The sequence below is a fragment of the Pan paniscus genome, chromosome 3 (genome assembly GCF_029289425.2).
Source record: "Pan paniscus chromosome 3, NHGRI_mPanPan1-v2.0_pri, whole genome shotgun sequence".
Taxonomy (NCBI): Eukaryota; Metazoa; Chordata; class Mammalia; order Primates; family Hominidae; genus Pan; species Pan paniscus.
The window spans coordinates 19,849,461-19,876,112 of NC_073252.2; positions in this window are offsets into that span (position 1 = coordinate 19,849,461).

A 26,652-nucleotide genomic window follows, 5' to 3' on the forward strand; every position below is an offset into this window, starting at 1 on the left:
TAAATGACTTAATGGTATTAATCATACAAACAACAGCTTTAAACAACAGTGAACCTCTTGAACATCCAATTTTTTTTTTTTACTTCTTGAGTGCAATACTGACACTAGAGAAGCCTAAAAGGTAAGAGAATATACCCCTCTTATTTCACACAGGATGGTATGAACAATAATAGCTAAAATGATTGGGTGCTTAGTGCAGACACCATGAATGAAGACGTCTTATTTAATATGCACAAAATCCTTGATACAAGTATAATTAACATCATCATTTTATGGACAAAAACCCTGAGTTTTAGAGTTTTCTAATCTGTTCAACATTTCACAGCTAGTGAGCAATGAAGTTTGGTTTGTGACCAATCTGAACCACTACGTAATTGTCTCCAAGCCCCAACCTCTACAGCCAACTCAGGGTCTGAACTACGACTCCAGTTCTAAACGTTGTCCCATACCTCTAGCACATTCTGTCAATCTTCATGAAAGCAAAGTCAGTCATAACTAACTATAATTGGAATTATCTGCCCACAAGTTTTTGAAAGTGGACTGATGTTAATTCACTAGGAGTTGCCCTTGTTGCTTGTGAGTTAATGAAGTAGGGGGATGCACCAAATCTATAAATTTCCTTAGTCAGTTTCAGTCACAAAGAAAAACAGAGCACCACTAACTACAAAAGAATATGCAAAAACAACGTGGATGATATAGTTGTAGCATTTCCATATTATCAAAAAAGAAAATACAATGAGGAAATGAAATTTGGTAAGATGTTTTCAGATTATAAAGCAAGGTACTTGGATGATATAATGGCTAAAACACATCTTAAAAGCAGGAGTGGAGTGTTCATTGAGAGAAATAAAGAACATATATATTTCTGTGTTTGTGGACACATTGTATAGTATGAAAACTGACAAAGTACATATATATATATTTAAATGCATGTATTCCATATATGTGTAGGTATATCTTAAGATTTTCTGAAGTGAGGTAATTGTTTATTCCTTCTGTTTATATGAAATCACCAAAAATATCTTTTTCACACCTTGCCACCTAAATGCCTCTGATAATGTCATGACATGACTTTTGCCTGCCTTTTTTATCTTTCATTTTTTTACCTGGTTATATAGCTCCCTTTTCCGCGTCAATAGACACTTTTTTGTTTTGCTTCTTCATTCTTCATGAAGATGGTGCCAACAGCTGAAGGCAGGTATATGCGGGTTTTTTTTTGTTTTTTGTTTTTTGTTTTAATTTATGGTAGCCGTAACTCCTTAGCAATAGTTTACATTGAATTTAGAAACAAGGGCCTTTAAACCCTGCTGTGAATCTAAAACTTTTCAGCTGTATAATGCCTATGGTGTTGGAAATGATAACAATTCAGCTATAATGTTTTTATTAAGTGCCTTTTGTTCAACCACGGATAGCAAAATAGTGCAAGAAAAAAAGAAAAAAACGTATCTTCTTTCCATTTAGACTTATTAAATATTCAAGTGATTCCTCAAATATACTCAGCCTTGCTGTGGCTTCATTAAAGTGCAGCTCCATTGCATTTTACAATGGAACACTGATACAATATGCTTCCTGCAGTGGCTACCCACAAGCAAACAGATTGCTGCATTCCTCACCAGCCGAAGCTCAAAAGTAGCCCAAAGTCAAGAGTATTATAGTAATCAAGGCCGCAGGTTAGAGGCATGGATAATGATGGCAAAATCCACATCAGTGAAAAAAGAGGCCACAACTTCCTCATCAAGTGCAGATGGAAATAACAAACAGCTATTCCTAGTCAAGGCTTAGTGCCCCTTATTTAAGAAGTCACTTCTGAAGATCTGCCTCAGAAAGCTTACATCTCCATCCGGAGGTCAATTCACTAGAGACAGTATTTGAAGTGATTAAAAATGAACATTTGACTATGTTAAAAAATAAACTAAATGCCTACTGTGAAAAAATAAATGAAATCAAATCACAACATGAAGGAATCAAGCACATTTGTGAATTTTGATTGCAATTGCTAAAAGTATATGGCCATAGGGACTGAGATTAGAAAAATACACAGCAAACCTTAAAACCTATAATGATAAGTTCCATTGTTTGAGCAACTATTTCAAGCATTTCTTGAGGCTTTTTATTTATATTATTGTATATAATTCTTTAAACAATCCAGATATGTAGATATAGGCACACATTTATAAATAGGAAAACAAAGCCACTGCTACAAAATGTGATGTGCCCAATGATATATAGCTAGATAAGCATATAAAACTGTGTTCTGTGGGACTCTAAATAATTTCCACTATGCTATATTACTTTCTCAGGATAAACATTATTTGGTCAGATGACAGAATTATACGTAAAATATATCTTTTATTTTTCTAATTGTATTAAACTCATTTTAAATTAACGTTTTTAAATCTTCTTTGGAATATACACAAATATCATGTTTGTGTCTAGCTGTAATAGTTCAGATGCTCCTTCCAGAGGTTTTTCTTACTTAAGTGCAGATACTGAGTCATGCTGGAGCTGCTTTTTGTTAGCTTTAGCTCAGATTGTCACTCTAGTCTTTTTAGAAGAAATCTGAACACAAGCTTATAGGGAACATTCAGCCTAGAAGGTTCAGTTTTGAAGTGAACTGTGCATTATACCATTTGAGGTGGAATTTTGAATCTACTTTGGAACATGTGATAGTCTCTTCCAAAGTCTTCTGCAAAACCTAATGATATATTGGTGTCATTACTTCTGAAGTTCTCAGAAGTCACCATAGTTATGCTAGGATGATCTATCTGTACAGATAATCCAATGGAAGTCTTTGGACATAAAATAATGAAATATATTTTAAGTAAAATATCTTTAACACCTGCATCCTCCATCTCCATCCCCTCCAACTTCTCTAGAAGAAACTGCCTTTAATTGTAGGTTGTAGTCAGATTTTCATTCATTCATATATGATAGAAATATTTGTGTGTGTTTTTATTGCTGGGTACTCTCACAGCCCTGGGGAAGGGAAGGCGCAGTAATTATCAATAGGCTGATAGACTCTCAGAGAAGAAAGTCAAGTAAAAAGGCAATTACAGTAGGATTACAAGCACATGACTCTTCAAGATTAATCTTTTGGCAAGTGTGAATAATAATGGCTCTTAAATAAGATAAACTTACAAACCTTCCATACCACTGCCTAACAGAACTGGAATAATTAGAAAGGTTTTTGTCTCTCTTCATAATCAATTGGTCATTTTGCAGGCTGCCTATGAAAATTCAGTAAATCAATTTTAGTGCAGTCCATAAAGAAAAGTCAATATATTCAGCCTGAATGCCCTCAACATATTTATTATTTTTTTGCAAAACATCAATACTTATCTTTGGAATATGTTAATTCATCTCCATCGCTCTTTTATGTAGGATATTTCTAAACATATCAGTGACCAGCTAGAGTCAACTACTGGCAAATACAAGAGACCTAAAATGTTTAAGAATTTAAAAAGCTAAAATTTAGAAGGAATGCAAGCTTATTTTATAACCCGTTTCTTCATTTGTTTCAATATTCATTCTCTTAAGGCAAGGAGAGAAAGCTATGTGTGTTGTGGGGATAGGGGTAGATGTGTAGGTGTGCGTGTACACTGCTAGGCATTCTGTGGGTTCAGGATCTGGGGAAGAAGATGAGGTATTATGCTCCTAAGTAGCTTATGGCTTCCATCTCCAAGGATCTTACAGTCGAGTGGGTACATATGAAATGAATAATTATCTCATCAAAAAGGGTAAAATAATAAGCATAAGAGATTGTTTGATAGAAGCTTAAAAGAAGAGAGAGAATGTCAATCTTAGGTCAAAGTTTTATAAGTGGCATTAAATAAAAAACTAAATTCAGAAGACCTTAAGCCCCAAAGGCTATAGTTTTTCAGGGAAGAGCCAAAGAAGAAGTCTTCTTTCTAGCTTTAAATTCAGTGATTTGACCCTATTCTGTGTGCTCCAGGTAAAGTAATGATGAAAATTATTTCTTCCTCATATGATACCCTAGAATTAAGGATTTTTTTAAATTGGGAAATAACTTCTATTAAAGATGGATATCAAGTTAAAAATTAGACTTAATATATCATAGATAAAATTAGTGTGTTTATTATTTTATTTGTCCTTATAAATGACATTTTTATTATTTTGTTTTATTTTTATTGGTATAAATTTAGTGAGGACAAGTGAAGTTTTGTTACATAGATGCATTATATAGTGGTGAAGTCTGGGCTTTTAGTATACTCATTGCTCAGTGGATACACTAAATTACTTACTGCACCCATTAAGTTTTTTCTCATCTCCCCTCCCCTTTCACCCTCCCTTCCTTCTGGCTCTCTAAGGACTGTATTAGTCCATTCTCACACTTCTATAAAGATCTACCTGAGAGTGGGTAATTTATGAAGAAAAGAGCTTTAATTGATTCACAGTTCCGTGGGTTTAACAGGGAGCGTGACTGGGAGGCCTCAGGAAACTTACAAACAGGGCGGAAGGTGAAGAAGGAGCAAGCACTTTCTTCACAAGGTGGTAGGAGAGAAAGCAAGAAAAGGGGTAAGTGCCACACACTTTTAAAACATCAGATTTTATGAAAACTCACTTACTATCATGAGAACAGCAAGGGGAAAATCAGCCCTCATGATTCAATCATCTCCCGCCAGACCCCTCCTCCAATTTGACATGAGTTTTGGGAGGGGACACAAATTCAAATGACAACACTATTATTCCACATTCTATGTCCATATCTATACTTTATTTAGCTCCCACTTATAAATGAGAACATGCAGTGATTGACTTGTATTAACAAATAAAAAAGTTGGTTCAAAGATTCTTGTCTTCCCAGTAATGTTTTCTTGTAAGTTACCCTAAATTGCTCATCCTGTCTTCCCCATATCCCGTCAGAGACAAAAATCAAATTTAGTGCATACACTCAGCTAAGTGAAGCTAGTAAGGGCTACCATGTGCCACAGTCTTTAATTACATCATTTAATGAATTCTCAATACAGCTTTATAGAGGTGATATATTCTTCCTCTTTGATAAAGAGGGATCTGTTCTTGCGATAGTTTACTGAGAATGATGATTTCCAATTTCATCCATGTCCCTACAAAGGACATGAACTCATCATTTTTTATGGCTGCATAGTATTCCATGGTGTATATGTGCCACATTTTCTTAACCCAGTCTATCATTGTTGGACATTTGGGTTGGTTCCAAGTCTTTGCTATTGTGAATAATGCTGCAATAAACATACGTGTGCATGTGTCTTTATAGCAGCATGATTTATAGTCCTTTGGGTATATACCCAGTAATGGGATGGCTGGGTCAAATGGTATTTCTAGTTCTAGATCCCTGAGGAATCGCCACACTGACTTCCACAATGGTTGGGAATTGAACAATGAGAACACATGGACACAGGAAGGGGAACATCACACTCTGAGGCCTGTTGTGGGGTCGGGGGAGAGGGGAGGGATAGCATTGGGAGATATACCTAATGCTAGATGACGAGTTAGTGGGTGCAGCGCACCAGCATGGCACATGTATACATATGTAACTAACCTGCACATTGTGCACACGTACCCTAAAACTTAAAGTATAATAATAATAAAAAAAAAGGATCTGATGTTAAATAAGCTATTTAGTAATATTTAAAGCCAAACATAATGTGTGTTAGTCTGTTTTGGCTTCTATCACAAAATGCTGTCAATTGGGTAGCTTATAAACAACATAAATTTATTTATCACACAGTTCTAGAGTCTAAGTCCAAGATCAAGGTGCTAGCAGGTTCCGTGTCTGAGGCAACCCATTTCCTGGTTTATGGATCATGTCTTCTGGCTGCATTCTTCCATGGTGTAAAGGGTCAGTTAGCTCTGTGTGGTCTCTTTTTTATGGGTGTTAATCTCATGAATGAGAGAGGATCCTTTAATGCCTAATTGCCTCCAAACGGGTCTGTCCCCCTAATATCATCACTATCATTTTTTATTGATAAATATACAGGCAAATTGATGCCATGATATTTGTTATTTCATAGCATTATGCACAGACCAGTGAACACATAAATGTTTTGAATAATGTAAATTTCATGGGCTTTAGGGGATTTTGTTTGCTTGTTTAATGTCATTTGGTAAAAATATTTTTCTTCTAAATTTTAATAGCATTTAAAGTTTTCATTTACTCTTAGACTAAGATGTAGAACAAGCATAAACAATAATTGAAAATTCTAGGTAATATAGATAGATGATGTATAAGGTGTAGGTTTAAGGGCAGCTGTAAGTAATAGAAATAGATATCAATATAGATGTAGACATATACAGATAGAGATAAAGATAGAGAGAGAGATATAGAGAGATCACACTAACATTTAAATTCTGCTTACTAAGCACAGGGCATGATTCTGAGTACATTATATAGATTGACTCCTTAATTCTCCTAAAACCTCTATGAAGCAAGTACTATTTTCACCCTCGCTTTACAGCTGGAGAAATTAAAGTAAAACTAGGTGTTACTCATTTCCTTTGGCATCTGCAGCAAATAATCACAAAGTGAGTGATTTAGAACAAGAGAAATTTATTCTCACAGTCTGGAAACCTGAGGTCCAAAATCATTATCATTGGGACAAATCAAGATGTCATCAGAGTTGCACCATCTCGGGGCTCTAGGGGCACATTGTTTCTTGCCTTTTCCAGCTTCTGGCTGCTCTCCTGGCATTCCTTCTTTGGGGTTGCATCACCCCTTTATGCCTTCATCTTCACACTGCTCTCACCTTTGTGTGTGTGCCCTTTGTCTTCTGTCTGTGTCAATATTCCTCTGCCTTTCTGTTATAGGACACTTGCTATTACAGTCATTGCCCAGCTGAAAATCCAGGACAAAATTATCATCCCAAGATTGTTAATTCAACCACATCTGCAAATATCATTTTTCCTTATTAGGTAACATTTACAGGTTCCAGAAATTAGGAATTGATATCATTGGGTGACTTTTATTCAACCTTCTCCACAGCTAGGCAACTTATGAAAAGATCACACAGCTTGAAATTTGGGGAGCCTGTCAAACACACAGTGCATATATATTCTATATATCAACAATTCTTATCACTGACCACTGCCTATTACTTCTTTCTAGAATATTGCTGAGGATAAAGTGATTCCAAGAGAATGAAATGTTTTCATTTTATAATAAATTAGTCTTAAATTATATCCACTTCATTCATAGTGACTGTGAACAACAGGTACCAATGACTGTCCACAGGAGGCCAGACCTAATCTGTGATAGTTGGGGCCAAACTATGTCATGTGAATCCATTGCTCAAAAATTGATATTTGAGTCCTTCTATGATGCCACAACAGAGTAATAAAAAGTAATCAGAATTTATTTCAATCTTTTAAAGTTTATCTCAAAGGCATGTTTTGATTCTAACAGAAAGCCCTTTCTTGCTTGCTTTATAAGTAATTATTTCATGTGGTTTAAACATTTTCCTAAATTTTATCTCATGGCAATATGAGGAAAATTTACAAAATAATCCGTTTTTTCAAAATAATCCAATTAATTTGACCCCAAATCATTAATGCCACATTTAAAATAGTGTGTTTATGCTTTAATTTGTCCTTACAAATGATGTTTTTATTATATTGTCTTACTTTTATTGGTATAAATTTAGAGGGGACAAGTGCAGTTTTGTCACATGGATGCATTATATAGTGGCGAAGTCTGGCATTATCCTATCATTGAGGATATTTTAATATTGATTTTCCCCAAGACCAGTGAAACCACCTGAAACACTGGATGCTTCCATCAACACTTTGCAATATAGCAGGATTACAAAGAACCTTCTGTTGAAGTTATTTAAATTCCTTAGTGACAGTGCTGCAAAGAAAATTACTCGAGTACAAACTTAGTTAATTTTATTCTGTGTAGGCAGTCTGATATTAATTATAAGGTATGGTATAACTACCACTTTCTGGATGGGTTGCATAATCAACTGAATAATAATGTGTTTATACTTAAGAATACAGTTGTTTGATAGATTTTCAAAGTGTTAAGGTTTGTGAATATTATGACATATTATGAAGGTAAGAATATAATATAAAATAATATATATGTATTTTGTTATATGTAATATCATATACTCTTGTACCCTCTTATGAAACGTCAGTGAAGATTTGAATACAGCTTAGAGAAAACTTGTCATTAGCACAGTATGAGCTGAGTGACACCACAGAACCATGGATATAGGATGAACTAGAGTTCTAAATATAAGGTTGATTTCCTGGCTTTCTATTAATTACTGGGTATAGAGTCTTGGACACTTTTGCTGATCTCTCTTAGGCTCAGTTTCCCTGTGCCACCTATCTTATAAGATGGTTGCATTGGTCGGAATTGAATAGGGTGTGTTTTTCAGACTGCATGTCACCTTCAAGTGTTTTCTGTCTACACTGTTAATGCATCCTGACATTTGAGGAGGGGAACCCTTTACATACGTGAAAGTCCCAAGGCTAAACCGGATGAAACTGTTGCTGTAGCAGGATGCCTAAGACCCATCCTCTATCCTCCCTTATTACTGCTCACCTAACCCCTACATCTGGCACCTGCATAATGGAAACCCAGGGATCGGGGGAGTAAACCCATAAACACACACTGCATTATCTGCCCTTAAAGATAAATGTTTTAATTCCTCTCTCTCTCCCTCCCCTACCTCTCTATTGAACATATATTTGACTAAGTGTCTCCTCCCATTCCGGGGGCAAGGGGCAAAGTACAAATGGATGCCCACATTATCATATGTCTAAATAATTACAACATAAGCTAATATTTATTCTGCTAAATAAAAAATATCTTCCCTCCTGTATTGAGACACTTGCTTCTAAATGACCTAGAAAGCCAAGTTCAAACTGAAAATTTTCAGATTTCTTGGAGTTCTGACCTCTGGTCCCTGACCCCCAGCATGTTCTCCCTCTTTTCCCATCTCCAATTTCATCCATACCATGACAGGTGTTGTACACACACAAGTGGACATTCCAACCAATATGTCAAAACTTTATCCATCCCAAACAGCAAAAAAGCTCATTCTATTCTTAACCACCACTGTGGCCTAGGGGTGCTTATATTGGCAGAATGATCATTCCTTAGGACTGATCTGGGAAATAGGCTCTGACAGACCATGAGAGAGGGTACAAAGCCTTTGGAGCTTGGACTCCCAGGGCTGCAGGTCCTTGACGCGTATGGTAGAAGGAGAGTTTTGCCTATTAAATGAACATGTGTTCTTAGTCCCTGTGACTCCTTATCCCATGGGAAAGGTAATTAATAAAGAAAGGATTTTTTTTCCTCTTTACAAATCTAAAGGGAGAAGAAGGTTCCCAATTTTGACATAATTTTTCAGTTGTAATATTGTTATAGTTGAGAGTTATTGTGTTGATCCAGGCATCTTTCCCTACAGTTGCTCCTGGTAACTGAAATCATTTACTTGACCAGCATTTCATAAGGAAATAAAATTCTGAAGGCAAATTAGAGACAATTCTTGTTTTCAGCTTCAATAGTAGGTGATGAATTTGGGTGGGTATATTAGTCTGCTAGGAATGCCATAACACAATATCACAGACTGAGTGGGTGGCTTAAATAACATAAATTAATTTTTCACAGTACTGAAGCCTGGGAGCCCAAGATGAAGGTGCTAGCAGGGTTGTTTTTTTCTGTGATCGTCTTTCCTGGATTGCAATCTTCTTCTTATGTCCTCACATGTCCTTTTCTCTATGCATGTGCACTCATGATGTCTCTGTCTCTTCTTATAAGGCCATCATTCCTATTGTATTATGTCCCCATTCTTATAATCTAATTTAAACTTAGTTGCCCTATCTCCAAATACAGTCACATTGGGGGTTAGGGCTTCAATACAGGATTTTAGGGAAGGGAGGCAAAATTCAGTCCATAATGGCGGGTCATATAGATTCCAATCAACAGGTTTAAATATCAGATACAAAGAACTGTGCTAGGTACTCTGGAGAATAAAAAGACTAAATGGCTTAACTTCACCCTCTTACTTCCCTGCACACTTACTCCCAAAACTTTGCAAGTTGGACAATCATAAAATTTTTGTTAACTAAAAAAGTTGGTCCAAAGTTTCTTACCTTTCCAGGATTGTTTTCTTGTAAAGTTAACGTAAAGTGTTCATCCTGTCTGCCTTATAACCTATGAAAGAGAAAAATCAAATTTATTACATGTTCTCAATTAAGAGAAGCTAGTAAGGGCCCACCATGTGCCAGGGTCTTTAATTCCATCATTTAATGAATTATCAGTACTACTCAATACAATATAAAAGTGATATATATCCTCCCTATAAAGGAGGAATCTGAAGTTCCTCCTTTAAATTGTTTAAATATTACTAAATAAGTTGCTTAGTAATCTTTGAAGCCAAAAACAATGTATCTTCATGTGTTTGAGATTCTATAACAAAATACCATAGACTGGGTAGCTTATAAACAATAGAAATTTATTTCTCACAGTTCTGGAGGCTGGGAAGTCCAAGATGAAGGTGCTAGCAGATTACCTGTCTGATAAGGGCCCATTTTCTGATTTATAAATACTGTCTTCTAGCTGCATCCTTACTTGGTGGAAATGACTAGTTAGTTCTGTGAGGTCTCCTTTCTACAGGTGCCATTCATAAGAGAGGATCCCTTACAACCTAATAATCTCCAAAAGGGCCTGCCCCTGTTAATGCCATCACTTTTGGGGTTAGAATTGTATATTAATCATGAGAGGGCAGAAATAGGCCATAGCACTGTGTGATATCACCACTTTGTCCTGTCGCAGTAGCTCTGCTGCAGGTAGACTGGGATCTTCCTTCCTACCCAGCTCATAGTTTCCTGAGGCAAAGCAGAAAAATAATATGCTGCACTACACAATTTAGATCACCACTAATTCTTTAAATGAATGGTAGTAGAGGCATAGCTCCAAGACCTAGATATCTCTATATTCTTGAATTGACAATAGCAATAACTTTGTATTAAAAAATTGATATAAATTGAAGATAATTTTTAAGCCATATGATTCCATAAAGTAAAATTTATCACAAAGTAATTGATCCTATTGTCTTTGGTTTATTTTTTTCTTTATCAATTCCTGCTAAAACATTATCCTTGATGAGAATGTGAAGGCTTCCTTGAAGGCAGTAAGGGAAATTTAACTCCCAATAATGGTAATCACAATAATGAACAAAGGAGGAACCCTAAAAATAAATCGAATTGAGAATATTACTTTGTTATTTTCTGGCAGTATTTTGATCACAATATCCCATCATTGCTGATTTGTAAGAAAAAGGGAGGAACTTAAGGCTTTTCTTTTAAATTCTTCTCTTCTTTGGAAGATAGTGACAGAGCAAAGCATTGGCTGCAGGAGACATTACTTGCTATAGCATTTGTCTCTCCTCATGGCTCCAGATGTGGTTTTACTGACTATATTGGAATTGCCTCTGGTCCTGGGTTTTTGGAAGAGGCTGTTCTGATTTAACTAGAAAACCTTTCTTCCTAGAAGCTGTTCTCCTTTGAATAACCTTCAATTTTAATTTGTAAACTAGGAAAAATATAAGTGAAAATTTTGGGGGTCTATTTTCCTGTAATACAAATATAAAGCAAGTCAAATATGCAAAAAATATAATTTTCATTTGACTCACTCTAGTTAAAATTGTGCAATTATAAGTAATAATATATAGATGATTGTTTCAGCAAATTTGGAATAATTCACTAAATACAGTGGCTTCTTTTTTTTTTTATTTATTTGTATTTAATTTTTTATTTTATTTTATTTTTTGAGACGGATTCTTGCTCTGTCACCCAGGCTGGAGTGCAATAGCACGATCTTGGCTCACTGCAACCTCTGCCTCCAGGGTTCAAGCCATTCTCAATGCCTCAGCCTCCTGAGTAGCTGGGACTACAGGCATGTGCCACCATGCCCGGCTAATTTTTGTATTTTTTTATTAGAGACGGGGTTTCACTATGTGGGCCAGGCCAGTCTTGAACTCCTGACCTCAAGTGATCCACCCACCTCAGCCTCCCAAAGTGTTGGAATTACAGGCATCAACCACAGTCCCCGTCCCAATTGCTTCTTTAAAGACAGATTTAATAATAGGAAAATATATGTTTTGCAGGTATTAATTTTATGATCATTATTATTATTAACCTAATTATAATGTTATGACATCAGAAACCTTTTTACTATTCTGTTATATAACAAGTTTTGCTTTTTATTTTTTCTATTTTTAAAATACCTATCAGGATAATTTTTGCAGAAAAGAGTAAGAAATGCAAGCATTCTCCAGATAACACGAATGATAGGAAGTTGAATGAGGATAATAATGGGAATTAGATTGATCCAATATGGACATGTTTCATAGATCTTTAAACTATATTAAATTATCATAATAAATAAACTATTTAAATTTTATTAAATTGTCCATTTAAAATGTTTATTTATGGGACAATGATGTGAGTTGAATGTGCAGAGTGTGGAACATAAAATGTAAATAGTTTGGTACATAGTATGGAAACAATAGTGCCACAGAACTAGTCTTTAAGCCTACCTAGATGGCATAAATAATAGAATCTTCTGGTTATTTTCCTAAAGATAATTTTCATGGCTAAGAAAGAAATAATATTCAAATGAGGTTGAGCTACCAAGTCATAAAAAAGACCTGAAGAACTTTAAAAGCATATTGCTAAGTGAAAGAAGCCAATCTAAAATGGCTACATCTATATTATTCTAACTACATGACATTTTAGAAAAGGCAAGACTATTAAGAGAGTAAAAAGATCATTCATTGGCTGGGGCATTGAGGGAGGGTGGATGTATAGGTGAAGTCTAGGAGAGTGTATGAGCCGTGAAACTACTTCGTATGATAATATAATGCTAAATATATGTCATTATACGTTTGTCAAAATCCAGAGACTGTACAATATGAAGAGTGAATTCTAATGTAAATTAGGAGCTCTAGTCACAAAGTGTCAATATTGGCTGATCAATTAAAACAAATATAACACACTAATGCAAAACATTAATAACGGGGGAAATGGAGAGGGGGGATTTGTGAGGTGATATATGAAAACTCTACTGTGAGCTCATTTTGCTGAATACTTACAACTGTTCTAACAGCAAAGTCTCAGGATACAAAATCAATGTACAAAAATCACAAGCATTCTTATACACCAATAACAGACAAACAGAGAGCCAAATCATGAGTGAACTCCCATTCACAACTGCTTCAAAGAGAATAAAATACCTAGGAATCCAACTTACAAGGGACTTGAAGGACCTCTTCAAGGAGAACTACAAACCACTGTTCAAGGAAATAAAAGAGGATACAAACAAATGGAAGAACATTCCATGCTCATGGGTAGGAAGAATCAGTATCATGAAAATGGCCATATTGCCCAAGGTAATTTATAGATTCAATGCCATCCCCATCAAGCTACCAATGACTTTCTTCACAGAATTGGAAAAAACTACTTTAAAGTTCATATGGAACCAAAAAAGAGCCTGCATTGCCAAGTCAATCCTAAGCCAAAAGAACAAAGCTGGAGGCATCATGCTACCTGACTTCAAACTATACTACAAGGCTACAGTAACCAAAACAGCATGGTACTGGTACCAAAACAGAGATATAGACCAATAGAACAGAACAGAGCCCTCAGAAATAATGCCACATATCTACAACCATCTGATCTTTGACAAACCTGACAAAAACAAGAAATAGGGAAAGGATTCCCTATTTAATAAATGGTGCTGGGAAAACTGGCTAGCCATATGGAGAAAACTGAAACTGGATCCCTTCCTTACACCTTATACAAAAATCAATTCAAGATGGATTAAAGACTTAAACGTTAGACCTAAAACCATAAAAACCCTAGACAATACCATTCAGGACATAGGCATGGGCAAGGACTTCATGTCTAAAACACCAAAAGCAATGGCAACAAAAGCCAAAATTGACAAATGGGATCTAATTAAACTAAAGAGCTTCTGCACAGCAAAAGAAACTACCATCAGCATGAACAGGCAACCTATAGAATGGGAGAAAATTTTTGCAATCTACTCATCTGACAAAGGGCTAATATCCAGAATCTACAATGAACTCAAACAAATTTACAAGAAAAAAACAAACAACCCCATCGAAAAGTGGGCAAAGGATATGAACAGACATTTCTCAAAAGAAGACATTTATGCAGCCAAAAGACACATGAAAAAATGCTCATCATCACTGGCCATCAGGGAAATGCAAATCAAAACTACAATGAGATACCGTCTCACACCAGTTAGAATGGCAATCATTAAAAAGTCAGGAAACAGCAGGTGCTGGAGAGGATGTGGAGAAATAGGAACACTTTTGCACTGTTGGTGGGACTGTAAACTAGTTCAACCATTGTGGAAGTCAGTGTGGCAATTCCTCAGGGATCTAAAACTAGAAATACTATTTGACCCAGCCATCCCATTACTGGGTATATACCCAAAGGATTATAAATCATGCTGCTATAAAGACACATGCACACGTACGTTTATTGCGGCACTATTCACAATAGCAAAGACTTGGAACCAACCCAAATGTCCAACAATGATAGACTGGATTAAGAAAATGTGGCACATATACACCATGGAATACTATGCAGCCATAGAAAATGATGAGTTCATGTCCTTTGTAGGGACATGGATGAAGCTGGAAACCGTCATTCTCAGCAAACTATCGCAAGGACAAAAAACCAAACACCGCATGTTCTCACTCATAGGTGGGAATCGAACAATGAGAACACATGGACACAGGAAGGGGAACATCACACACTGGGGCCTGTTGTGGGGTGGGAGGAGGGGGTAGGGATAACATTTGGAGATGTACCTAATGTTAAATGACGAGTTACTGGGTTCAGCACACCAACATGGCACATGTATACATATGTAACTAACCTACACGTTGTTCACATGTACCCTAAAATTTAAAGTATAATAATAAAAAGATCTATCTATATATATATATATATATAAAGTCTGTTAATTCAAAAAATAATAATCAGCTCCTCTCTAACAAGAGCAGCGATGGAGTATGCTGTTGGCATTCATATGTCCCTTCATACCACAAGAACATACAGATGAGCATAAAGATGACAGCTTTGACAGATGTCAAAAGACAGCTGTAAGGGACAGGGAAATTGACAGGTAACATTCCACTATTGAATTCCAGTTGTTACTGAAGTCCAAATTTATTTCTGATTTTCCTATATTTTTATTGCTCAACTGTTCTTACTTGTGTTCTGGGATCAGCATACTATTCTCCCTTCTCAATTTTCTCACTAAAATCATTAAAATTAAGTTGTTTGTTGGTTTGTTATGTATAGCTAAGAGTGCTAGTACTGCCAGAGACATGAAGAGTGAATTGTACCTAATCAGCAAGCTTATCTATCATTGCATTTCAAGATTCAAATAGGCAGTTGTGTACCATTGTGCCAGCTTTTACCCTTATGTTGATTATGTAAGTTAATTTTTAATCTTACCATAGCCACAGATAGAGAAATTGAAGACAGTGCATCTTTAACAATTGAGTGTTCGCAAAATCACAGGAAACAAAAGAAAAGTGTGTGCTTCCCAGTCATCTGCATATATTTCCTTCCTAAATAGGATCACCAATTTAGGAAGATGAAAGTGTAGTAAAAATTTAAAAAACAGCTGTCTGTACCTAACATGTGAAACATGGGGTTGGGAAATAGAGCTATTGTGAAGATTTAGAAATCACTCTAATTGTACATGAGCACCCCCAGGATTATTATTATTTTAACATACAGTAGGACAAAGTCATTCACTTTTCTATTTTCTAGACCTAAGAAAGTTTGGTGCATGGTCCCAGTATCTCCATCATAGTCCTTCAAAATTTAGGCCTTGGGGGTCAGGTGTGGTGGTGCACACCTGTAATTCCAGCACTTTGGGAGTCCGAGTTGGGTGGATCACCTGAGGTCAGGAGTTCGAAACCAGCCTGACCAACACGGTAAAACCCCATCTCTGTTAAATACAAAAAATTAGCTAGGTGTGGTGGTGCATGCCTGTAATCCTAGCTACTTGGGAGGCTGAGGTAGGAGAATCACTTGAACCCAGGAGGCAGAGGCAGAGGTTGTAGTGAGCCGAGATGGTGCCATTGCACTCCAGCCTGGCCAACAAGAGTGAAACTCCATCTAAAAAAAAAAAAAAGAAAAAGCAATTTAGGCCTTGGATAATTGTTCTAATTTTGTGTTCCCCAGGGTTGTCAATCTTTGATGTCATTGGTTTCAATGTTAGAAAAATGCTAGATTTCTGCAGAAGATCATTCATAAATACTGAAAGATATTGCCTACTGGTTTCAAAGGTTTAAAGTCTGGGATATATTGATAGGGTTCATGGACTCTATTCTACATATAGATAGAAAAATGCATGCAACATACTATCCTTTTCAGGTATTAAATCAGCTGACCAAAGGGTATCTGTGTTTCTTCCTTTATCTTATATTTTTAAATGATATCTCTACATTACTGTGTTTTCAGACCTAATAATGAGGAGATAAGTTGTACAGATTTGAAAGCATTTTGTACTACTTATGCAGTTGCAATAAATTATCTTTTTAAATTATTTATCTTCTCATATATATTTCAAACTGTATTATTATGTAGATTTTCCACAGCATTTCAGATAATTAGTGTAACCTCGACCCTGATGTTCAGAAAAATTTGCAACCAAAAAATAATATTTTGATTTATTTTGATTTCTTAACAATACTTTGATGTACTTGGTTGTATAAATGAATAGAACCAGAATTCATTATTTTTACAAGGAAGTAATTATAAAATATACTTAAAAATAATATGTAAGTGATATCACACCACAATACGTGTGCATTTAAAAAATGCTGAAAAAACTGTTTTCAAATGAATAATGGTTAAAAGTTGACTATAATATATTAGTACCTTTGTAGAGTTTCAGATTGTCATTATATAATTTCACTTATTTGTTCATCACAATAGGACATTTCTCCCCTTCCCTTTTATACATAAAAGAACAATGAACCTCAGGAATTTAAGTGACTAAAGTGCCCAGAAATCAGGCAGACAAGCTGGGTCATGTTTTTGCTTGGACTTGAACCACAATATTCTACCCTTATATTCATTGCATAATCTGCTGGCCCACAACAACATTGACCCATTCTTTCGCCAAGTATTTTTAAAGTACACTATATAAGCCACATTCTGAGGATTTCTTTGTAATGTGCAAAAGTTATACTTTTCTCCATGGTTGTTTCAATCTAATGAGTAAAACAGTGATCCAAGTAACAATTGAAAATGTAATCAAGAGGATCTTCAAGAGAGCTGACTTGAAGCATCTGCTACTCACCCCCTCCACAAGAAGAACTAAAATAGAGAGTAGATAATCACACTAGAATAGATCATCTAAGAAAGAACATTGGAATTCAACAGAGAAGTGAGAGGAAACACCTAAAGCAAGAAAGGAGAGGGAAATGAGCCAGCCTACTTGGCCATGATCAGCTCAGAGCCTTGAGAGTCTTCCAAATGCAGGGAAAGCATAAGCGAATGACCCCCAGCAGTCCACATTGGCACTGCAGACTTCTGGAAGTCTGCAGCCATGAGAAAGCCCTTAGACTCATGTGGACCCTAAGACTGACTTAGGGAGCTGCCTGGAGACTGTGGGAAGACATTGCTCCAGAGAGGAAGATAATCCTGGGTCCCACACACCCCCCACCCATGCTCTAAGCAGCTACAGCAAGATGCCATTTGGAGAGCCCAGCCGCCACCAACCCCCATCCTACCTGGGAGCCAGTAGCTTCTGTATCTCCACATCTGTGGAGCCACATTGACATTTCCTGCCCACAGCTCCTGTTGTCAGGGCTGAAGCATAAGCCATTGCCAAAGACCTTCCTACATCCAGCAATGACACCTCAGCACATATTTACACATTTGTAGGGCAAGCTCCCTTGACCACAGCAACTGCTGCTGTGGGCTGCCATTGCCAGGGAGGAAATGCAAGAGAAGTGTGTGCTTCCCAGTCATTTGCATACAGCTGTTGCCACTGAAAGCAACCCCTCTCACTTGGAGCAGGGCTGCAGTGCAGCCACTGCCATCATGACCTGAGCATTACAGCATAGGTCTAGTATCACCTCCCACCCACACCTACTCCAAGAAGCACCTGCACACATCACCAGAGGTCCTGAGAACAGGTCTGACTGGTCTGGCTCCAACCCCCAAGTGCCCAAGCACACCTTCTGGGGGCCAGAGGATTGCATAGCCCAGTCCACGACAGTTGACACCTGAGAATTCCTCCCAGGTGACTGAGTTTGGGCGCACCAAACCTGCTGCTATCAGCTACCTGTGGACCTGGTACTGGCCTGCCAAGCCAATCACTGTCGCTGTCAATACCGGGATAGACAACTCAGAAGCCAGAGGTTTGTCCTGCCACGGCTACTGATATTGCCCATAGCATACTTCATGCCCAGGAGCCCAAAAACCTGCCCACCCAACTGGCCTACTGCTGTCACTACCAGTAACCAGGCAAGCCACCTGGAGGTTCAAGAATCAGCTATCTGGACTAGCTAACACTAATGCCATTATACACTGCCCTAGATCCCAAGGAAAGGAATATTTGGCCTACCACTGCCGTGACTAGAACCTGAAGACACGCCTACCTGGCATCCAAGTCACCAGCAAAACTTCACCATAGCCTGTACTAACAACTGCACCTTAAGCCACTGAGGAAATCACAGACACTGCTGACACTTATAACAGCTGAAGAAATAATATGTAGATTACACTACTGCAAACACCCTGAATTGAAACCAAAATGTCCTGCCCAAGCAACATCATAGATAATATGTTTAGGAAAAAGTTCTTCCCTACAATAGCAAAATCAAAAATTTGAAAAAGTGACTGTCACAGCCGATGCAGAGATAGCAATATAACAACATAAGAATCATAAAAAAACAAGGAAATATAATACCTCCAAAAGAAAACTATAATTCTTCAGTAAAATATTCGAATGAAAAACTATAAAAAATCACAGAAAAATAATTTATATTAACAATATTAAATAAGCCAAATGACATACAAAGAATGCAGAAAAACAATACAAAGAAATCAGAAAAACAACTCAGGATACTAATGACAAACTTACTGAAGAGAAGTATCACAAAAAAGAATCAAACAGAAATTCTGGAACTGAAGAATTTATTAGATGGAATACAAAATATATTCAAAAGTTTCAACAATAGAATAGATGAAGCAGAAGAAAGAATTTTAGACAAAGATTTTTCACAGGAATTTGTTTAAAAAGCTAATTTGACATATGGGACATCATAAAGCAAATAAATGTTTGAATTTTCTGGATCCCACAAGGTTAAAAAAAGGGATAGAAATGCTATTTAACAAAATAATAGCTGAAAACTTCTTAAGTCTAGCAAGAGATTTAGAAATCCAGTTACAGGAAGTTCAGAGATACCCAAACAGGCACAATTCCAAAAAGTATTCTCCATAAGATATTATAGTTAAATTCTAAAAAGTCAAAGACAGAGAGAATTCTAAAAGCAGCAAGAAAAAATGTCTAGTCACCTATAACGGAACCCCCATTCGACTAACAGAGGGTTTCTCACCAGTAACCTTAAAAGCCAAGAGAACATGGGATGATATATTCAAAGCACTGAAAGAAAAATATTGCCAGCCAGGGATACTATACCCAGAAAACTTATCATTCATACATAAAGACTGGTCCTACAAGAAATGGGAGTCCTGCACCTGGAAGTAAAAGGACAATATGTACCATTATGAAAGTACATGAAAGTCTGAAGCCTGCTAGTAAAGCAAACACACAAATAAAGAAGAGAAAGAACTCAAATGTTACCAATACAGAAAAACCACCAAATGACAATAAGAAAAAATAAAAGAGAAGGAAAGGAATAAAGAATAACAAAAGATAGGAAACAACCAGAAATTATTTAATATAATGACAGAAATAAGCTCTTGCATGTCAATATAAGCCTCACATTGAATGTAAATGGTTAAAATTCCATTTACATGGAATTTTATAAAAGATATGTTTTATAAAATATATAAATTTTATAAAAGATATAAAGTAACTGGCTATATGCAAATAAATGAGTAAACAAAAAAGACCCTGCTATATGTTGCCTACAAGAAAACTCATCTCACCAATAAAGACACATGTACAGTGAAAATAAAGGAATAGAAAATATATTCTATGCAAATGGAAACCAAAACAATTCTAAGTAGCTATATTTATATCAGGTAAAACAGACTCTAAGTCAAAAATAATAAAAAGAGACAAAGAAGGTTGCTATGTAATAATAATAAAGTATCAAATAAAATAATTTAGAACAATCCTAAACATATGCACACCCAACACTGCAGTAACCAAAAGTATAAAGCAAATCTTATGCCAATACAATAGTAGTTGGGACAGCAAAACCACACTGTCAGCATTAGACAGATCATCCAGACAAAAACTTTAGAAGGAAATATTGGAGTTAAACTGCAATTTAGAACAAATGGAAACAGCAGACATATGCAGAATATTTCATCCAATAGCTACAGAATACACATTATCCTCATTAGCATATGAAATACTCTTTAGGAAAGGCCATATATCAGGCCACAAAACAAGTGTCAACAATTTTTTTAAAATCAGGTTATATCAAGTATCTGTTTGGACCATAATAAAATAAAAATAGAAATAAATAATTTTTTAAAAACTTTGTAAATTGTACAAATCCATGGAGATTAAACAGCATGCTCCTGAATTGCCAATGGGTCAAGGAAGAAATTAAGAAAAAAATCAAAATATTTCTTGAAATAAATTAAAAATTTAAAAAATCTTAACAAAACCTGTGACATATGGCAAAAGCAGTACTAATAAGAAACTGTATAGCAATAAATGCCTATCTCAGAAAAGTATAAGTATTTTTAATAAAGAATACAATAATGCACCTCAAAAAAAATGGAAAAGCAAGAGGAAACCAGGCACAAAATTAGTAGAAAGAAAGAAAGGATAAAGATCACAGCAGAATGAAAGTACTGGAGATTAGAAAAAAAAAACAATAAGCTTTGTATTTCATTATATATAGATATAGTATATATATTCATAATGTATGTATATACATATAAAATACAAAGAACAAATGAAATGAAAAATTTGTTTTCTGAAAAGACAGACAAAATCAACAAATTGTTAACTGGACTAAGCAAATCAAAAAGAGGAAGACAGCCTAAATACACAAAATCAGAAATGAAAAAGGAGACGTTACAATTGATACTACTGAAAAACAAATGATTATTACAGACTACTATGAACACCTATATGCTAACAAACTGGAGAACCTAGAGGAAATGGATAAATTCCTCAATCCATACAACCTACCATGTTAGAATTAAGAAGAGAAAATCTGAATAGATCAATAATAAACAATGAGATGTTGTCAGTAATAAAAGGTTTCCCAACAAAGAAAAGTCAAGGACAAAATGGCTTCACTGTCAAATTCTACCAAACTGCTAAAGAAACACTAACACTAATTGTTATCAAACTTTACCAAAATATTGAAAAGGTGGAAATTCTATTTCTATGAGGCCAATATTACCCTAATACCAAAACCAGATGAGGAGACAACAACAAAAGAAAACTGTAGGCCAATAACCCTGATGAACACACATAGATGCAAATATCCTCCACAAAATACTAGCAAACTGAATCTAACAGCACATCAAAAAGATAACGCAGGGCAGGCATGGTGGCTCACTCCTCTAATCCCAGCACTCAGGGAGGCCAAGACAAGTGGATCACTTGAGTTCGGGAGTTCGAGATCAGCCTGGCCAACATGGTGAAACCCTGTCTCTACTAGAAATACAAAAATTAGCTGGGCATGGTGGCAGGCACTTGTGATCCCAGCTACTCGGGTGGCTGAGGCAGGAGAATGGCTTGAACCTGGGAGGTGGAGGTTGCAGTGGGCCGAGATTGCACCACTGCACTCCACCCTGGGCGACAGAAGGAGACTCTGTCCAAAAAAAAAAAAAAAGGTAATGCATCACAATTAAGTGGGTTTCCCACCCCACCCCCCCAGGGATTCAAGTATGGCTCAACATATTCAAATCAATAAATTCAATTCACCACATAAGCAGAATTAAAAACAAAAAACATATAATTATCTCAATAGATGCAGAGAAAGCATTTGATAAAATCCCTCAACAATTTAGGCATTGAAAACACATACCTTGCAATTATAAAAGCCAAATATGACAAACCCACGGCCAACATCATACTTAATTGGCAAAAGTTGGGATCATTTATTCTAAGAACTAGAACAAGACAAGGATGCCTATTTTCACCATAGTACTGGAAGTCATATTTAACCTATCACTGGAAGTCCTAGCCAGAGCATTTAGACGAAAGAAATAAAAGTCATTCAAACTGGAAAAGAGGAAGTCAAATTTCCTCTGTTCAATGACGACATGATCTTATATACAGAAAATCCTAAACACTTCTCCAAGATACTGTAATTGATAAATCACTTCAGTAAAGTTTCAGGATACAAAATCAACCTTAAAAAATTAGTAACATTTCTATACACCAATAACATTCAAGCTAAAAACCAAATCAAGAACTCAATCCCTTTTACAATAGCCACACACAAACACAGATATGCAGGGATACATTTAACTAAAGAGACTGGCAAAAGAAATCTCTACGCAAATACTACAAAACATCAATTAAAGAAAATACAGGCAACACAAACAGATAAATATCTCATGCTCGTGGATTGGAATAATAAATAGCATTAGAATGTTAATACTGCTCAAAGCAATCTACAGATTCAATACAATTCCTATCAAAATATCAACATAATTTTTCACAGAATTAGAAAAAAAATTTTAAATTTACATGAAACCAAAAGTGCCTGAATAGCCAAATCAATCCTAAGCAAAAATAACAAAGCTGTATGCATCACATTTGCCAACTTCAAATTATAATCCAGGGATATGTTAACCAAAACAGTATAATACTAGCATAAAAATCAACACATAGATGAATGAAATAGAATAGAAAACCCAGAAATAAGTTATTTACCTACAAGCAACTGATCTTCAACAAAGTTGACAAAATATACAATAGGGAAAAGACATCCTCCTATTCAATTAATGATGCTGGGAAAATTTGCTAGCCATATTCAAAATAATGAAGCTAAACACTTAGCTCTCACCAGTTACAAAAAAGTGATTCATCATGGAGTAAAGACTTAAATGTAAGACCTGGCACTGCAAAAATTATAGAAGATAACCTAGGAAAAAGTCTTCAGGATAGTGTCTTAGGCAAAGAATTTATGACTAAGATCTCAAAAGTAAATGCAATGTACACCAAAATAGACACAGAAATTCTATCAAACTGAAAAACTTCACAGCAATAGTAATAATAATCAACAGAGTAAACAGCCTGCAGAATGGGAAAAATATTTGCAAACTACGCATCCAACAGAGGGCTAATATCTAGAACCTAGAAGGAACTCAAACAACCCAAAAATATAACAAATAACCTCATTACAAAATGGGCAAATGACATGAACAGACATTTCTCAAGAAATGGACATATCAACAGCCAACAAACATATTAAACAATGTCCAACATCAGAGGAATGATAATTAAAACCACCCTAAGTTAGCATCTCACCCAGTCAGAATGGGTGTTACAAAAATGAAAAAATAATGTGGGCAAGGATGAAGAGAAAAAGGGAACACTTACATTCTGATGGTGGGAATGTAAACTAGCACAAACTCTATGCAGAACAGTATGAAGATATTTCAATCAACTGAAAACAGAAATACCATTTTATGCACCAACCCCACTACAGGATATATACAGAAAGGAAAATAAATTATTGCCTCACAAATACACCTGCACTTGTATGTTTATTGCAGCACTATTTACAATAGCAAAATCATAGACTCAACCAAATTGTCCATCAATGGATGACTGAAACTGGATAAAGAACATGTGGTACATATACAGAATACCATGCAATCATTATGAAGAATAAAATCATGTCTTTTGCAGCAACATGGAACTGGAGGCCCTTATCCTAAGTGAGATAATTCATAAGCAAAAAGTCAAAAACCACATGTTCTCACTTATAAGAGGGAGCTCAAAAATGGGTGCACCTATGGACATACAGAGGGGCATATTAGACCCTGGGGACTACAAAACTGAAGAGTGGGAGGGGGGTGAGAATTGAAAAATTAGCTATTGGGTATAATGTTCACTATTGATTTAATGGGAACACTAGATGCCCAAGCCCCACTACTACACAGTCTGTCCATGTAACAAACCTGTACATGTACTCCTCAAATCCATAAAAATTAAAAACAAACAAATACATAAATAATTAAATATAACTCATACAAATGGCCAACTCACTAATAATCAGATAAATGCAAATCAAAACCACAAAGAGATATTATCTTACCCAGTTATAATGGCTATTATTAAAAAGACAAAAATACTGAGAAGGCTGTGCAAAAAAAAGGAATTATTGGTGGTGGGAATGTAAATTAGGTCAGCCACTATGGAAAACAGTATAAAGATTTCTGTAAAAAGCCAAAACAGAGCTTCCATGTGATCCAGCAATCCACTACTAGGTTGATACGATTTGCCTCTACCCCACCCAAATCTCATCTTGTAGCTTCCATAATTCCCACAGGTTGTGGGAGGGACCCAATGGGAGATCATTGAATTATAGGGGAGGGTCTTTCCCATGCTGTTCTCATGATAGTGAATAAGTCTTACAAAATTTGATGGTTTAAAAATGGTAGTTCCCCTGCATAAGCTCTCCTTGCCTGCTGCCATCCATGTAAGATGTGACTTGCTGCTTTCTGCCTTCCAGCATGATTGTGAGGCCTCCCCAGCTATGTGTAACTATAAGTCCATTAAACGTCTTTTTCTTTCCAGTTTTGGGTGCATCTTGATCAGCAGAATAAAAACAGACTAATACATGTGTATTTATCCAAAGGAAAATAAATAGTATATCAAAGGCATACCTTTATTTATTATTTATTTATTACAGCATTATTCACAATTACAAAGATAGGGAAGCAATGTAATGTTCATTAACAGGTGAATGGATAAAACGTTAAATATATATGCCCAGTGAAATACTATTTGGCCTTAGTGAATAATGAAATCTTGTTATTTGCAGCAAAATTAATGGGACTGGTGGTCATTGTGTTAAGTGAAGTAAGCCAGGCACAGAAGGGCAAATATTGCCTACTGTCACTCATATGTGGGAGCTAAGAGGTTGAACTCATGGAGGTAGAGAGTAGAGTGACAGATACCAGACACTGGGAAGGATGTGTGGTTGGGGGTAGATAAAGAGATATTGGTTAATGGTTAAAAACATACAGTTAAACAGAAGGAATAAATTATAATGTTTCATAGTAGACAGAAGGAATAAATTATAATGTTTGATAGCAGACAGAAGGAATAAAATGTTTGTTAGTAGAGTAGGGTCACCATACCTTACAACAGTGTATTGTATATTGCAAAATAGCTAGGACAGAGGACTAGAAATGATGCCAACACATAGAAGTGATAAATACTCAAGGACACACTCAAGGATAAATACTCAAGGGCACCTGACTTCATCATTGCACAGGCTATGCATATAATAAAATGTCACTTGTACACCATAAACGTGTACACATATGTGTATGTATTATGTATATTTACACATAATAATATTTTCTCAAAAACTTAAACATGAAACTTTCATGCAATCCATCATTTCTCCTTTAGGGTATAAACCCAAAGGAGTTCAAGCAGGGACTCAAATATTTGTACACTGAGGTTCATAGGATGATTTTTCATAATAGCCAAATGAGAGAAAAAATCCAAATGCGCATTGATTGGTGAATGGATAAGCATAACGTAATATATATGTACAATGAAATATTCAAGCTCAAAAAGGAAGGGAATACTGACGGATGCCACAAAATAGATGTGCCTTAAGATGTTATACTAAGTGAAACAAGTCACTCACAAAAGACAAATATTTATGTGGTTCCATTTTATATGAATAAGAACATAAACTTGTGAGAATCTAAAAGACATTTTTTACAAATTTCAGATAAGCCCAGAAACTTTTACAAGACCATCATTTAAAAATTTGCATATCAAGCATTATCTATATCCCAAATACTCCCAAGTGAAAAATAATTTGCTTATTTCATTTAGAGAAAGATAGATGTTAAAGTTTAGGTTTCAAGAATTATTCAGAAATGTCCATTTAGTATGAATACTTTGTATTTTTAGTAGACCACATGTAAAGAATGTGTCTGTTTTTTTTTTATGAAATACATTTTGGGTTGCAAATTTCTTTTGTTTAACAATAGTCTGTGTCCCACCAGTAGCAGGAAAGAATCATGGAGGCATTTAAATATATTTATGATAAATCCAGGTTTGTTTGTTTTTTTCATTCTAGCTGACAGTTCAGGAGGAAAGTTTCTTGGCTCTGACAGATAGCCCACTCCTCTACCTCCACAAAATACTGAGATACACACAGGGGAACAATGCATATTTTCATTGTTGTTTTTTGAATTTGAAATTTTAGTTGCGTCATG